General features: G+C 43.2%; 1 protein-coding gene across 1 annotated transcript in view; it reads right to left on the bottom strand.

The window, feature by feature from the left end:
• The window catches only part of ZSWIM6 (zinc finger SWIM-type containing 6), a 527,701-nt gene that overhangs the window by 461,656 nt on the left and 50,482 nt on the right, over nt 1–15,563 (bottom strand). The window lies entirely within an intron of this gene.

Below are 15,563 nucleotides of genomic sequence, written 5' to 3'. Positions count from 1 at the left end.
TCAAACATACAGATCACGACGACAACAGAACAGGTACAGGACCTAGTCACATGCAACATGCACAGCATAGCAGGCGACAGAATTTGGAGTGGCAGAACCGATAGGCCAATGTCTTAGAACAGCTGTACTTATCCTGTGGTCTGGGAAATCCTGGTCTGCTACACCTACTCCGGGGAGCCGAGATTCTTTCGAAAATTAGATTTAAAAATTTGATAGTCATACCACCTAGAAAGAGAAATGATGACACACAAACCTACACTATCTCAATGGTGGGAAAGGGCGATCGTTCTACTGCCCGCAATGCAAGTGACCCTCGAAGCATGGACAAGAGCGACAAAGACTATAGGATGGAAGGGCCGGGTCACACTGCCAACACCACTCTGGGAAGGGACTATATTCAAAGAACTACACAAACTAAAAGTTTGAGATCTGAGACCTCCTGGGCATCTCTACAATAGGGGACATGAAGGATAAAGGGGAACTCAAAACCTGGACAAAGCTTAGTTAGGAATATGATCAACACAAATCCGAACTCATCAAATACGCACAGCGGTGTCACGCATAGCAGGCAGAGAACATCCAGTGCGAAACTCCCAGAATACGCCCCACTACAGGGAAGATTACTGGAGGAAGAGCTAGTTGAAAAGGAAGTCTTTTACAAACAAAACCATCAACATGCCGGACAGATTTGAGGGGGGTGGGGGGGGTGAGGGGGGAGAGTTGCGGGAAAGATGGGAAAAGACACTGGCCCCCTAGAAGACATGGATTGTGAAGTAGCACTAATACATCCCAGAGGTAGTCATCAAGGAGAGGCTACGCCTAATACAATATAAGGTGCTACACAATTTATTATGACAAAGAAAATACACAAAATGGGATGGTCAGAATCACAATATTGCCCCACCTGTAAAACAGGTGAAGGTGATTTTCTCCACACACTGTAGGCATGTCCCAAAATACAGACATGTCAGGAGACTATAATAGGGACCCTAGGATCAATATTAGGGACGACGCGGCCAGCTGAACCAAAATTTGCTATATTGGGCATTCCAACATCAGTTGGTTCCTTCTTATCTTCACCTCCCTAGGGTTGGTGGTGGCTAAGATGTGGCTTGACAGGGGGAGTGACCGAGACCAACAGTCCAGCAATGGATAAAAGGGCTAGACCTCTAGATGGCTGCTGAACGCACCACATACCAAAGTAGGGGCTGACCATAAATAGGTTCACAAAATATGGGGTCCGTGTAGACAACACTTTGGGCTGGACCTGTGGGATGATATGCAACAATCTAGGTCACAAGGGGCAAAGTGCAAACAACGAAGCTCGGGCCTACTGGTGAAGATACTCAGTTGTTCCTAGGTTCACAGGAGAGAGTAGTGGCTATGAGAGGAGAAATGGTATTGAACTAAGTTATGTATCTAATCAAGGGGAACTAGTCTACCTAGACGTGATCGGAGTCACAAAGGTGTATGGTTGATGATATATATGTTTAAAGAAAGTCTTGTTTCTTTTTATAAAGCCCTCACCCACCAACCTAGTTGGTGGCATGCTTCATTGAGCCCACCCGATGACACCAAATGTGACCCCGGTGCCTCAACGCCTGTGTTACAGCGGAGCAGGTATATTACTGAGTGTGCAGTGTTAGTGACGTGAAAGGTGATGGGTTTAAAAACTGTCCAGTGGTCCCATTTACCCAAAGGATTTACTTTAATGTTTGGGCCTCTGGCAGTAATAAAAGCACGGCGTTGGATGTAGGTGCAGTAGTATTTAGGGTACTCCTGCATCCAGTGGGTGGTCTACATGTGTCAGCTAGGCCTTATGTTATAAACTGGCTTTCCTCAGACCTATGTGATTTGTGAAGGTATGAACTATGCTACTGATCGTCTCAGAGCAAATAAATGTGTTGCACGCAGTAAGGTGCACTATATGTAAGAGGGGGCTTCCCTCTCAAGGCATTACCGTACATAAAAACATACAAGACACAACATACAGGGATGCGAATTAGAAAAGTATGCATAATCACATCAAATCATTAAAACCGTCGCGTTCATGTGGTTTGCTGAACTAGCGGCGGGGTGAAGTATTTTCTGTGAAAAGCCGATATTACTGCCACTCACTTTACTGCATATATCGGGAACAAAATGGTGAGAAGGAATGACTTAGTTCTCACACAAGCGTTTTTGCTGCGAATGCCCAATGAGTATCCAGCTGCGGTGCTGGCTCTTTAGGAAAGAAAAGAGCTTGGCGCGCTGGCCATTGGTTGTTTTCTGAAAAGGAAAGGTCTTACCACGTGGTAGTGCCTCTGTATCTACTTACTGCGTATGAGCTCAGGACCCTCCTCTCAACCTGTAGTTTCTGCTACGGAACTCCGACGATACTGGGACCGGGTTCGCATGTGTATTCAGTACCTCTCGAATGCTGGCCCGGTGTGCAATTAGTGCGAGAGGTGAGTAGCCTCTGAGAATAAGACAAAAATAGAGAACGGTCCTAATCGGTGCGCTCCACCTGCTCCAATGACGTATGGTCAAATTTGGGCAGTTGCTAATGGAGCCAGCGCTGTAACCAGTAACACGGTCTGTATTTTGTGACGTGTAACAGTTATTGTTGGTTGTCATGGAATTGTGGGAATGGCGGTGCTCTGCCATTTGTGCAGTAAAAAAAGGCTGAGATGTCGGCTTAATACGAATGCAAACGCATTGGGAACCAATAATAAAATTATGCTGATGTACTGGTTAATGTGCTGTACGGTATCCGAACCCGCATAGCAGGGTTCAGAGTGCTGGCGCGGAAACCTTAGTCATGCCAGTGTTTAGGCTGAGAAATATGAATACCAGTGGTTGTGGATGATAAAAAGAGAGGGGGTGGGGGACTTTATCAGTGAAACCCCAGGCATTCGGGCATGTTGGGCCAAGTTGAGGTCAGAATGGCGGTGATAAGCCATCTGTGAAATAATGAGGCTGAATTGCCGGCTTAGTTAACATGTGCAAAAGCATGAGGGACCACCAGTATGATCGTGCTGATGTTTTGGTAAGAGTTAGGCTTGCGCGCTGTTGAGTATCTTAAACCGCGAAGCGGGGTTAGAGTGCTAATGCGTAAAGTTAAATCATGCCGATGTATAGGCAGAGTTTGTGTAGGTCAGTGGTTATGGATGTTAAAGAGGGTGTTGAATGCACTTGATCAGTGAGGTCTCAGGCATAAGGGCATATGAAAGTGTCAATTCAGCAATTTAGACTATGCCACGGGATGGAGTCATTAAGTCCATGGAGTTGGGTGGACAAACTATAAATCCATCGCTGTTACTTGGTCAGTAAGAATTTCATTGTTCTATGGGATCTGGTGAAACTGTCCAATCACTGTCTAGGACATATCATTTGGTGTACGTCCTAGTTGAAGATAGTGGTCAGTGAGACGGCTGATGTTTTTCTTACACCGTACTGTGCTCCGTTGTTTGACAATTCTTGTGCGGACTTTGCGGGTGGTCATGCCCACGTAGCGTAGGCCACATGGGCATTCGATTAGATACACTGTTTGTAGAGTTACAGTTGGTGCGCTGAAGTAGTTTTCAGGTTTTTCCAGGCTCCAGCGAGAGAGTGTCTTGGGTGTGCGTGTTAAGTGGCATACACTGCAATCGTTGCATGGGTAGGGTCCAGTTATTTGGGGAAGGCCTCAAGTTGTCAGGACTGTGTTGGGCGTGGGTCTTTGTTGTGTTCTGGGGCATGTTGTCACAAGGTGGTCGTTCAGGCTGCTGTTCCTTTTGTAAGCGAAGAGAAGGAGTTCCCAACTTCTGGTGCCTGAATTGATGATTCGCCAGTTTTTTTGGATGTTGGATACTTTGTTCGAGGCTACATTGTAGGTTGTGACACAGGTCATCGGAGGGCTCAATGCTTCCTGTGTGATATCCTCCAGAAGCACTTCACATGGGGAAAGGGGTTTCTATTGAAAAGGGCGGGTCTATGCTACCAACAATTGTAATATTGTTTATTGAATGTATTATTTGAAAATGAAAGATTTTTTTTTTTTAAATGATAAAGTGTTTATAAAGAAGCAAAATGTAAGACTGAACATTTTACACTGTATTGTAAATGAAGAATTTTGAAATCAGAGGTAAAAATGTAAGTTGGTATCCTCAGATTTATCTGTGGGAGCAGTGCAACTGCATCAAACAGATCATATTAAGGATAATGGGTTGCCTCAACATAATTTAGAAAGGCTCCAACTTTCCCATTAAAATTAAAAATTCTGATTTAGGTTTTTGTAAATTTAAAATATTATTGGTGTATTTGATGCAAGCTTGGGTCTGTATTTGCGTATTGTTTTTCAGTTCAAATCATCGAAGTTGCTTAGGGCTGAGCTCCCTAGATTACAGTGATAACTCAGTATGGGTACCCGGATGAAAACATGGGGGCCCACAGATATTAAAAGGTTAAGAGTGACAGCCTTAGAATGTCCCTGATCTTGTGCTCACAGTATTAACCATTTCAACATTGCGGAACTAGATGCGAGAAGCACATTTTGCATGGAGATAGCGATGCATCAAAATATACCACATAGGAGTGAAGTGAGCTAAGAGGTCAAATGATGTACCATATGATGCGAGAATATTAGATGGCGGACAGAAAACGTATTTTTTTTAAAATGATGGCTCAGTTTCCACTTGCCAAACACCAGTCGAACATAAGAAGATTGAAAATTCAAAGTATTGAGATCTCGGATTTAAAAACACATGCTGTCCATTATTCTACGGGAATCAAGATCTGCAAAGAAGGCTAATGCTAACTGATAGCTTGACCATCAATAAAGTTTCCCAATAAACTTTTGCAAAATACTGAACAGTAACATTCGAACAATCCCACTTCAAGCAACTCCAAGAGATGCTCATTATACACGACAATCCGTTATCTTTTTACAACGGAGTTTTCTAATAAGCAAGATAATGCATTGGATTGATTAATCTATCGAATGGAGAGAAAGGGCTGTAGCCCCTCAATTCTCAAGTGAATGCCTACTAGGTGACCCTTTCCGTGGACCTAAGTTCACCAAAACAAGCTAGTACCAAGGGATGGGTAATATAATTTTATTTGAGCTCGTCATGAACGCATAGGTTTCCGTTTGCGCTTCGCGCACAGCGGAAATTAGCGCCGCACCGATGCGGTTAAAGAAGGGATAAGCTGTATTAATACTTTTGAGGAGGCTGGGTAAAATCAGACCAGAGCGTGTCCCTTAAATGGGTGTCGCTGGAATTGTACTGAATGGGTCTGGTATATTCTACTAATTTCAGTTTCATGGGTTCCTCAAATAAACAATCCTCTTCTGTTGTATGTATGCCACTGCATAGACTTACGAGTACTATGCTAACTGTACCCCTGGACACATACTAAAGCACAAAGAGAACAGAGTCTCACATGAATGCAGTACAGGGTTAGCAAGATTTGGCAAAGCCACTAGGTTCACCCATACAAGATCTATTGGTCTGATCATTTCTTCTTTATTCCGGTCCAGGGAAGGCATGGCTTGGCAGTTCGGGCTGAACTGTTCCCATGAGGCACAGGGTCAGACTGATTTGCGTATAGCCATGTCTGAACTGGGGTGGCAGAGTGGGCTAAAGAACGGTGATGGATTAAACCCAGATCTTTTGACTGAGTGGGAGTGTTTGATTGATTCAGATGCTCCGTCCATCACCACCCCCTTTTGTACCATTTCTTCTTTATAGACATGTTGCACAGCAGCCAGGGCTTCTGTGCAACATGGATAAAAAAAGCACTATGACATGCCCAGCACTGACCGCATCAGTGCTTTTTCCTTTAAGCCATATTGCACGATAGCCCACAATAATGTGCAATATTTGAAAATACAGCACATGGGTGTGGGGGGTAACCAAAATGTGAGGGAAGGAGGTGGCGAAACCAGACAGTGCAATGCACTCTTATAGTGGTCAGAAGCGAAAAAGTACCTGGAGCTTCACGCAACCAGTGGAAGTATGCAGGTCGCAAACAGTAAACTGTGCTAGGTTCCTGCACAACAGCAGCGGCAAAAGCCCTAGGAAGAATGCAAGGAGGTGAGCAGGAGGCATGACCAGTAAGAAGCAAGGAAACTAGTGACATGGAAGCCAACCATTGCCAAGTAATAGGTGGGCTCTAAGCCGTTTTTTTTTTATAGCTTTCCATAGTAATAACTTTTGTTGACAAGCCAACTCCAGTTCACATACAGTGCATGATAGAGGATTACACGAACAATTGTGCTTTCAACTAATCCTTTAACAGGATTTCTCCAAGTTTGAGTGATCTAGTTGCTTTCACTTCAAAAGACAAATGCTGTAGTGCAGTTTTTCTAACACTTAGGAGTACACTACAATTTTAATAACTATTAGTTAGGTCGCTGCGATTTTACATCTGTACAAGAATTTTAACTAGGCTGGCATTCTAATATGTTTAAGGAATATTTTAAATCTATGGACCATGCACTAAAGGCAAAAGAAAACTAAAATCTGCGTGAGAACACCGGTTTCTTTGATGTAAATCAGCGTAGAGTGGGGGCCACTAACTGCAAGAACAAACTAATGAGAGGCACAAAGTGGCAGCAGTGCGTTTCTGGTTCAAGTAATCACAATGCAGCAATCAGTTTTGCTGCAACAACTAAGTGTATTAGATAGTCACATACGTCTGAACACTTCGGCTTGAGTGGAAGCTTTGCTCTAGAATGCGGCTTTGAAGCATTAATGCGCAAAAATCTTCGAGGTAAAAGACTAACAGAATGTGTGAAACTGACCTTTAGTAAAATTGGAATGAAAATATCACAGTTCAGGATTGGGTTTACCCTATGCACCATATTTTCCACATAGCAACTGTCATTTGAACTTAGGTAGAATACATTTCTATCCCGATTAACTGCTAAGATAAATCAGCTAATGAAGTCCTTTATATCTGAATTTAAATAAGAGTGCACTTTGAACATTCTGCACTACTATTGGTCTATTTGAAAGATGTATTGCCTTGCACCCCTCCAATCTCTAGCAAACATTAACAAGTATTGGCAAAGGCAATTCGTCTCTGCAATGCTAGAGCTATTGGCTTTGTCAATGTGTTTCAGCATTGCATAGCCAGATGGTAAGTGATCCCCAAGCAGATGCAGCACACAAGCGCCCGCAGCTGATGCGCGGTTACTCTTGTGTAGCAATGGCCATACATGAACAAAGCATCCCAAGTTAAATTTAACATTTGGTAGAGCGCAAATCACAATATGAAATGTGCCAATTCTCTTAACGACTGGCCAAAATTACCTTGTAAAATCTTGATAGTTCTTTGTTAACCTCTCAAGAACAGAAGGTACAGCTGGTCTTTGTTACACACATGCCTACTGCAGGCACTCCAATTCAGGAATCATTTTTAAATCCACTCCCTCTTCCTACTATATGGTGTAGTGTGGGTCACGGTTGGGTTGTGTTTTTCTGGTTTGACATAAACATGGTGTAGTCAGACTATACCTCGCATCCAGTCAGTGAATTGGATTTACAATGACCAACTACATTTCAAGGCCACTTAAAAGTGGTAAACCAGATTAGGCCACTGTACTGTTATCACTGGGCCACGTGGTCAAATCCAGGCAGTTCCTTTGGACGTAATCCGGTTGATAACATTAATTCTGTTAATTTGCCTAACTAACTAATTCTTGCAGTATTTGGATAGGTCAGCTTTATAGTGCTATGTAATAGTATTGTATTCTTCTTTACCACTGTTATTATGGTGCACACAGGGCTTGGAGACTGCACTTGCATACTGCCTCTTCGGTGCCCTAGTAGGTTGTAGTTTTCAAAATCTGAGTAATGTGAATTTACTTGCGTGCTGGCATCAACATTTACCACACCAATGTCTCAAAGGCGGGGTGCCAGCTGTTGAAAATACCTTTATTTAATCTTGCAATATGTCTTTTACTGATCATTTGTTTTTAATCTGTAATTCTGCAACATAAACCATGTGCTACCTTCTGTACTGTGCGCTGTATTTGAAGCCACAAAACGCTTACTATGTAGATGCAGTCCAGCACCTAGAAGTGGGCAGTTGGTGGCATGTGGCACTTAACAATGGCCATCCAGTGAATTGAAACGCGCCCTTTCTGAAGCCGGTTTTATTAGTAACCAGTCAGCCAGTTATGACATGTTCCTGTTTTTGTAACTATCTCAAGGGTGGGGGAGGGGTGAGAATGAGTAAGTGAAGGGCAGCTGAAATGAATCGGTCATACCTTGCAAGGCAATGTAGGATTGCAGACTTCCTTGCTCTTTCCCCATGAATGCTATCCTGGTAATTGAAAAACAATGTGGCTTGAAAAACAAGATAAGAACATGATTTAAAGGCCAGTTCCTTTACAGTCGGAGAAGCAATGGGCAAGAAGCTACGGGGGCGTGGGAGGGAGCAAGCGACAGGGGGGGGAGAATTCAGAGTGGGGGGAGAACAATTTCAGGATGGTTGGAGAAGCACAGGGTAAGCAGGCACTTAGTCGCAGGATGGCGAAAGCGGGAGGAGGATGATTTGGGGGAGGGGCAGGAAAATAGAGAACATGATTTACCGGCCTTTTTACAGACATGGCACTCTTAGTGAATAAAAACATGACTGCTCCTGCGGTGGGCTCTTAAAGAAAAAAGAAGTTCCCATTTTAGGAGGTGTGGATGAATACTATTTTGTATTGGTCTCTGGGAGGGCTAAAGACAAGAGGCCTGACATGCATGCCATGGGCAAATGGGGAATAAATATTAGGAGAGAAACGATGGCACCAGCAAATGGGAAGCCTATGGGAGGGCTGAGGCCCACAAAGTATATACACAACATGTCTTTCAAGATAGCGCATGAGCTGTCTAACGCAGAGACCTGAAAACTGTAATTAACTTCCTACGTCAAGAAGAAAGAAGTGCTTCACAAATGCTAACTAAATAGTCAACATGTAAACAGTGAATGTATAGGGAATAAAGTTACAAGTTGCATGCAAACTGCAGGTTTTAACGGAGGTTTCTAGAGCTCTACAAATAACTTCAGTTTCATTTAGAAACTAGGAACCATCAGCTTGACAACTCAGCTTTGAGAAAACACATGCTTCTTCCCAGAGAAGGCAGTTAGGCCAGGCCGAGTGAAATCTAATCTACAGCTCAGTCAGCCAAATCCAAAACAAGACTGTCTGCACTTTACATGCTTTGTGCACCAGGCAGGATATAACCAATATGCCTTGCCCTACGGAACCCATCTTCGATTAAGTGTTTGGTTACTCAATTTACAAAGTGTTGATCAATAGAGTTTAATTTTATTTATATAGCACTTACTACCTCTGATAAGGCGTTGAAGCACTTTACAATAAATAGCATGCTGCACCGGAAACCAATTATAATTTTTTTATTTTTTTTAAACACAATACATATATTAAAGAAGAATGCGGACTGCTTATCAATCACTAACCTCCTCAAAGATTTTATGGTGGGGCGAAGAAAATTAAAATAATTATGATCCTTTATCCTTTTCTTTGTCGCATTAGCAGTCACATAGTCTCTCCTGCTACAGACCTCCAGAAAGTCTTGTCCAATTCTTCTGGGATGAAAAATTCCATAACATTTTGTTAACGCCCAAACAGAAAGACAGTTTCACAACTTCCCCATGTAGTATTCAGCCTTCAGAATGTAACACTTTTCTGTTGTGCAACTCCCACTAGGGTTCAGAACTGTGTTACTTATACTAAGTCTATGCTTCCTTGTAGAGCGTATTTTAAAGCCAAACACCTCCTTGCTTTAGCCATTCCATACAACACAATATGGAATAATAGACAATGCATGATTAGAACTATGAGGTTTAATAAACATTAGAAAAATAGATGCAATCTGAATTAAACTCCTGCATAAAGAGAGGCATGCCCACAATAGGATTGCTATCCAAGCAAAATTACGGATGTAAAGATTCTCTGATAAGGGTAATTACCAAATATCCTTTATTAAGCTAGACTGCACAAAAACAAGGCTGAGCATAGCATGGCGCCTGAAGGCTTCACCACTCCTCCCGTAGTGGCCCCCCCTTCACTTCTCGCATTGCACAATTTATCACATGCCTATCCATTCCTTCCACTCACGTGTCCATCCACACCTACCACTCACCCAGACTACCACAATTATCCCTTCAGTGAACACAAATATTTAGGCCTACCAAGAAAAGCCTCATTTAGTAGAGACTGACAGCAGGTATCAATAGCTACACCGGTCAATTGCGCAGTCTATGGACCATTGCAGTCTGCGGACCAAAACAAAATCACATCAACCTATTAGATGTGGCCACTCTAATGCTGCCCATTCAACAGGCACCCTGGTGCTTGCACTGCAAGACTACACCCTCTGTGCAGCATTTCTTACGACCGTCACAAAACCGATGCAAACCGCATTTCTGGTCTAGTTTAATGTATACCAAATTATCAATGGCTTATCCAATTGTTCTGCTTAGTTCAAATTGCACTTGGGAGAGCCCCTAGGAAACTAAGCCAGCAATCAGCAGCTTTTTTTCTTTTTTAAATACGCAACACCGAAGAAGCTGGCCTGGTTACTAAATATTTTTTACTAAGTACTCATGAACGGTCCGGCCCCTGCGTTCTCAGATCCCACCTCGTTATCACCACAAACCTCCTTCATACTAGTTTCCATTCCTCCCCTCCTTAAGTTATAGATTCTAGACTTCGAGGATAGCCATCCTTTCAATCTGCCGTGGCTAGTACCTATGAACAAACCAAACAAAACCTCAAAGCAGCAGATTTAAGATAAATTGTCTTTGCTAGGGTTGTTTTACTTTTAACACACTTCATTTTCGCACTGAACATTAATTATCTGATTATGTTTAAAATTCAAGATAGTAGCAAAGACATTCGTGATGCCAGCAAATTACGCAAAATACTCAAAGCATACAAAAATCTAAATGGATAGCTAAGACCCGTTTCCACCTCTGTGCTCTGCAAACGTTTGCATTATGCTGCATAACATACCTTTACCGCATAAATTGGTCAACCTCAGACACAATTTGGTCCTCTCAATCACAATCCCAACAGCCCTGTACAGAACAAATGATAATGATGCCATCTCTAAAGAAGCAAAGACCACCTGGACACGCCGGTTGGCTCCTGGTGATAAGGGACTGAATGCAGGATGTGACCAAAGGCCACACCATCTACTCAGCCAATTGGAAGGGCCAGCAGGTACCAGAGTACAGCAACCCTCTCCCCTTGCCTACTTTTCCCCTTGCCTGCTTTTATCCTTACGTATTTGTCTTATTGTCTATCTCGACCTTACAAGTAACTATGCTGCCATGCTCTAATAACTGTGTAGCCATTGTAATGATATAACCTGTAACTATGATCTGATACTCATGTAAAGCGCTCTGATAGCTCCGGTTTAGCCAGCGCTATATAAAACCAAATAAATAAAATAAATGGGCTGTGCCAATAGGTGAAGGGCTATATGTAGTATTAGAAAACAAGACAACTGCATACAAAAATATGTAGTTAGATATCAAGACCAATGAATTTAATAATACGCAGGTTAAAAAACAAACTTATCAAGAAGTCAAAAGCTGAAGATAAATACTATGAATCTGCACAAAAACAAATCACAAAATCGATCACTGTGCAAAACATAAGTGCAAGTTACAAAAAAAAAATCTGACCAAAAGACAAAATAAAGGTCTACCATCAGCTGAATGCTAAAGAAATACTAAATTAAGAAAGTGGATTATTTCGGGTAGGTGCCCACCTCAAAAAATAAGACTCAGGGTGAACCCTAAAATCATTAAATGAACCTGAGCTCAAACCCCCCCCCCCCCCCCCCCCCCACCCCAAAAACCCAGTGGCAATGGCACAGAGTAAAGGGGCTTAGCAAAGGCCAAATGTGTAAAGTATTTATGCAGTACCAAGACAATATTAACCCCTCCCATGTTCATGACGAGCTCAGCTGGTCATGAGCCACGCTTCTTTTGTGCTCATGACGAGCTGAGCTCATCAGCCGTTAGAACGCTCACACGTGAGGATAATTCCCCTGCTGTGCTGAGCGTTCTATTGAAACGGGCGTGGCCGTGACGAGTTGAGCTCGTCATGAGCACACGAGAACTGTGGCTCATGACTATCTGAGCTCGTCATGAGCACCGGGGCGCTGTGTGCACCCCCTTCCCCCCAGCACAGCAGGGGAATCAGGCCAGCAGCGGAGGGGTTAAAGAAAAACACAACACTAAAATCTCAAACCTAATTAGAATAATATAGTAAACTATAATAAACAAAATAGCACCAAAACAACAAAAGTCCAAAAAGGGAAACAGGAGATATGAAGGTTTAAGCGAAAATGGCGCCCCAAAGCAACAAGTGCCAATGACAGTCCATGGTCACGGTGGACCAGGACCTAAGTACACTTCAATGCAAACATCAATAGATCCAGACATCAATAGATCCAGTCTGAAATACCAAGAGGGACAGCCCGGTCAAGGATTTTACTTTCAGAGTCCATAGCGGCCAAGATTTTAGATTGCTTATGGGTGACATTTCCATGATTTTACTTTACTTAGGAATGCCAGTCTACAGCCAAATAAATGTGACACTTTGAAACTGAACTCTTACCATGTGAAATACAATTAATTGCACAGTAAAAACACTTCTCCGAGTCGTATTCTGGGACCTCAAGGCTGCACTCTAGGCAAGACCTTCCACGTGAATACTCATCTCGATATCTCCCCTTTTCCAGTCACCTTCAGCCCTAATCTCCCATGTTCCAGTTCATATAATCCATTTCCTACTCTCCCACCAAGATAGCTCGGGGGACACTATCCTTCTCCACCAGTTTATTAATTCTGAATTGAGCCATCTCGTATTTTCCTTTCAATCAAATGCAATGCAACCTCTTCTCTTACTACATTCGAATTCCCCATGGGAACAGAGTACAACACAACGAGAAGAGTAGGTTACACAAGTCAAATACATTGACTAATAGTTATTCTTTGCAAAACAGCATCATGCAAACATTATGGCATCACCATTCATGTAGAGCGGTCAGCATAGACACCAAGTCACCTATTTCAAACTTTACGTTTACAGATCCGGAGAAAAAGGATTGTGGCAGAATACAAGAAAAAGGTAAGGTAGCTCAGAGGTAACACACAGGTAATTGGAACACATGATCACAGATTCAAATCTTATTGCATACTGCTAATACCCAATTTAATGGTGCTTACTTTAACATGGCATGATGGAAGATCGACTTGGACCTACAATGACCCTTTGCACGACCTTCTGACAAGCAAATTGGTTAGGCCATTATGTCGAAGTCATTAATTAGCTACCATTTTTATAATTTACTCCAGATTTAGTTTTAATCTTAATCACAATGGCACCAGTTCCCACCAGCCCTCAAAATAAACCCTTTAAATACTTTACACTATCTGGATTCTTCGATGGCTCCTGTACTTGGTCAGTAATTCATCCTCTTTCTATATTTATGGTTCATGTCACCTGCACTTGTTAAAAAGTAAATCGACAATCATAAACATCACCGGCGCCATCTTGCCTAACAAGAAGCCATCGTCCGCACGTAAACGGCATCCATTTTAGGTGCCGCGGCCATCTCACGCTTTGCGAGAGACCTATGATTCACTGACCCTGCAACCATCCCCGGTGCCCAGATTCAGCATGACCAAATGCTCTGAGGTCATAAAACCTTGTCAGCCTGACAAAGCCCTGGAGCCACTTCCCACCCTAAAACACATTTGTCCTTTCATCCCCTGCACATGAGCAAGGCCTCCTGATAAACCCCCCCCCCCCCGACTGCACCTGGCCCTTTGATCCAGTCCCAGGCTGTAAACCAAGCCTTGTGGATGTACTTTATTGCCCCCACACAGCTGGACTTGTTGCACGAACAGAAATGCTTGATCTTATCACTTGCATAACCTTTAGATCTGACCGATCCCACACACTTTGTCCTGTCGGAATGTCCTGCTGCAAAATGGCAATCTGTTAGATTTGGGAGGGGGAATGACAGCTGGTGGGTCTGTGTGGGAACCGGGTGAAGGCAGGAATTCCTAGGATGTTTGACCACCAATAAAGTCACTGTAAAATGTATAAAAAGGTGAGCAGCAGACAAATTGTTAGAACACCTCCTGAAGACATTTCCTTGTGTCCGACCTGACGTGTTCTCCTCTGGAGTAATAAACCTGTTCTTGCCTTCCAGTTGGCAGCGCCTGCCTCTTTATTTTGGTAACTATTATTGAAGTGAATTAGAGGCGTCTTGCGCCGGGCAGCTTTGGTATTTACAAGAGAAACGCTGCTTTTCTACACACTCACAGCGACGTTAACATGAGTTGCTGGTTGCTTCAGCAGTAAGAATCATGCTCCTAAAACCACCTTAAAAATATTAAACATTAATTATCTTCCAAGAAGCAATCTGAATTTCTTAGTGAAACTGGATCTAGTCCTTCCTGATGCACCACTCGCTAATGCAGCTTCATTGATGGTCGCAGTGACTCCCAGTTTTTCCTCCACATGTGGTATTGAGGGCAAAATCGTGACTAATAATTTTAGTGCGGTGATGCGGCCCACCACACTAAAACAATAATCAAGAGAAAGTCCAACCTGACACTGGGTACTTGGCAGGGCTGAGAGCCTTACTTACAGATTCTCAGCAGGCTGTATCTAAAACGAGCTAAAAGTCAGATAGGAGTTTAGCAATGTCCCACTAAAGCCATTGATTGGCAGAAAAGGCTGAGAAGAGTACAAGTTTGTACCCAGGACAATCGTCACATCAGTTGGATATTGTTCACATCTTTTTCTGGTCAATATTTTTACCTTTCGAGATTTAAGTCTCAGAAATGGAGCTCAGATTTTTTCGAAGGGACAAGCTGCATCCTAAGAGGGCTCCATGGGGGTCAGATATCTTCTTTGAGGGACTGGTGAAATGGATTTGCTGTTCCAAGAGATAATGGCGATAAGGGCGATTACCTTGTTTTTTCAGCATAACCAAGTCGTGCCTGCGCTGGATCAGCTCGTGGTTAGTCCTGGTTGTCCAGTGGCTGGAAGTCAGAACTTCTGAAGCATTTTGCAGTGGTAACCACCTTTTTCCCCTCAGCTCCTTCCCTAAGGCTGCCAGACTTCAGGGCATGGTTTAGAAGAGGTATTGTTCAGGGTCCAGTGCAGGACTAGCTGTAGCTAGGCACCTGCTCATCAAGAAAATTGTTTTTTGCAACTTCTGTCCCTGTAGCCACAGACGCTGTCCCACTGACCCTTGGAGTCCACTTTGTTCTGGGGTACAAGAGGGAGCAGATCTAGTTCTTCAGGGCTCCTCTCCGGTTACAGCGAGTAAGGTTTAGTCCTCTTCTGTTCTTTCACGGGTACATGAAATGTTTTGAGGAGGGTTCATTGGGCACCATGTAAATGGTGGGTAGGCTTCTGATTCCTCCCCACTTAGGTAGGATAAGACTTCCCAGGGGTCACCTTACCAACACTCATCAGTTCCTGTTTGCCCTACAGTACACAATCTCAGTGCACATAACTCCTAAAATCAAAGATTGGGGCAGGTAGA

Source organism: Lissotriton helveticus, chromosome 2_1 (assembly GCF_964261635.1).
Source record: "Lissotriton helveticus chromosome 2_1, aLisHel1.1, whole genome shotgun sequence".
NCBI lineage: Eukaryota > Metazoa > Chordata > Amphibia > Caudata > Salamandridae > Lissotriton > Lissotriton helveticus.
The sequence above is the reverse complement of the archived record's forward strand: the minus strand, read 5'-3'. Positions and strand labels throughout refer to the sequence as shown.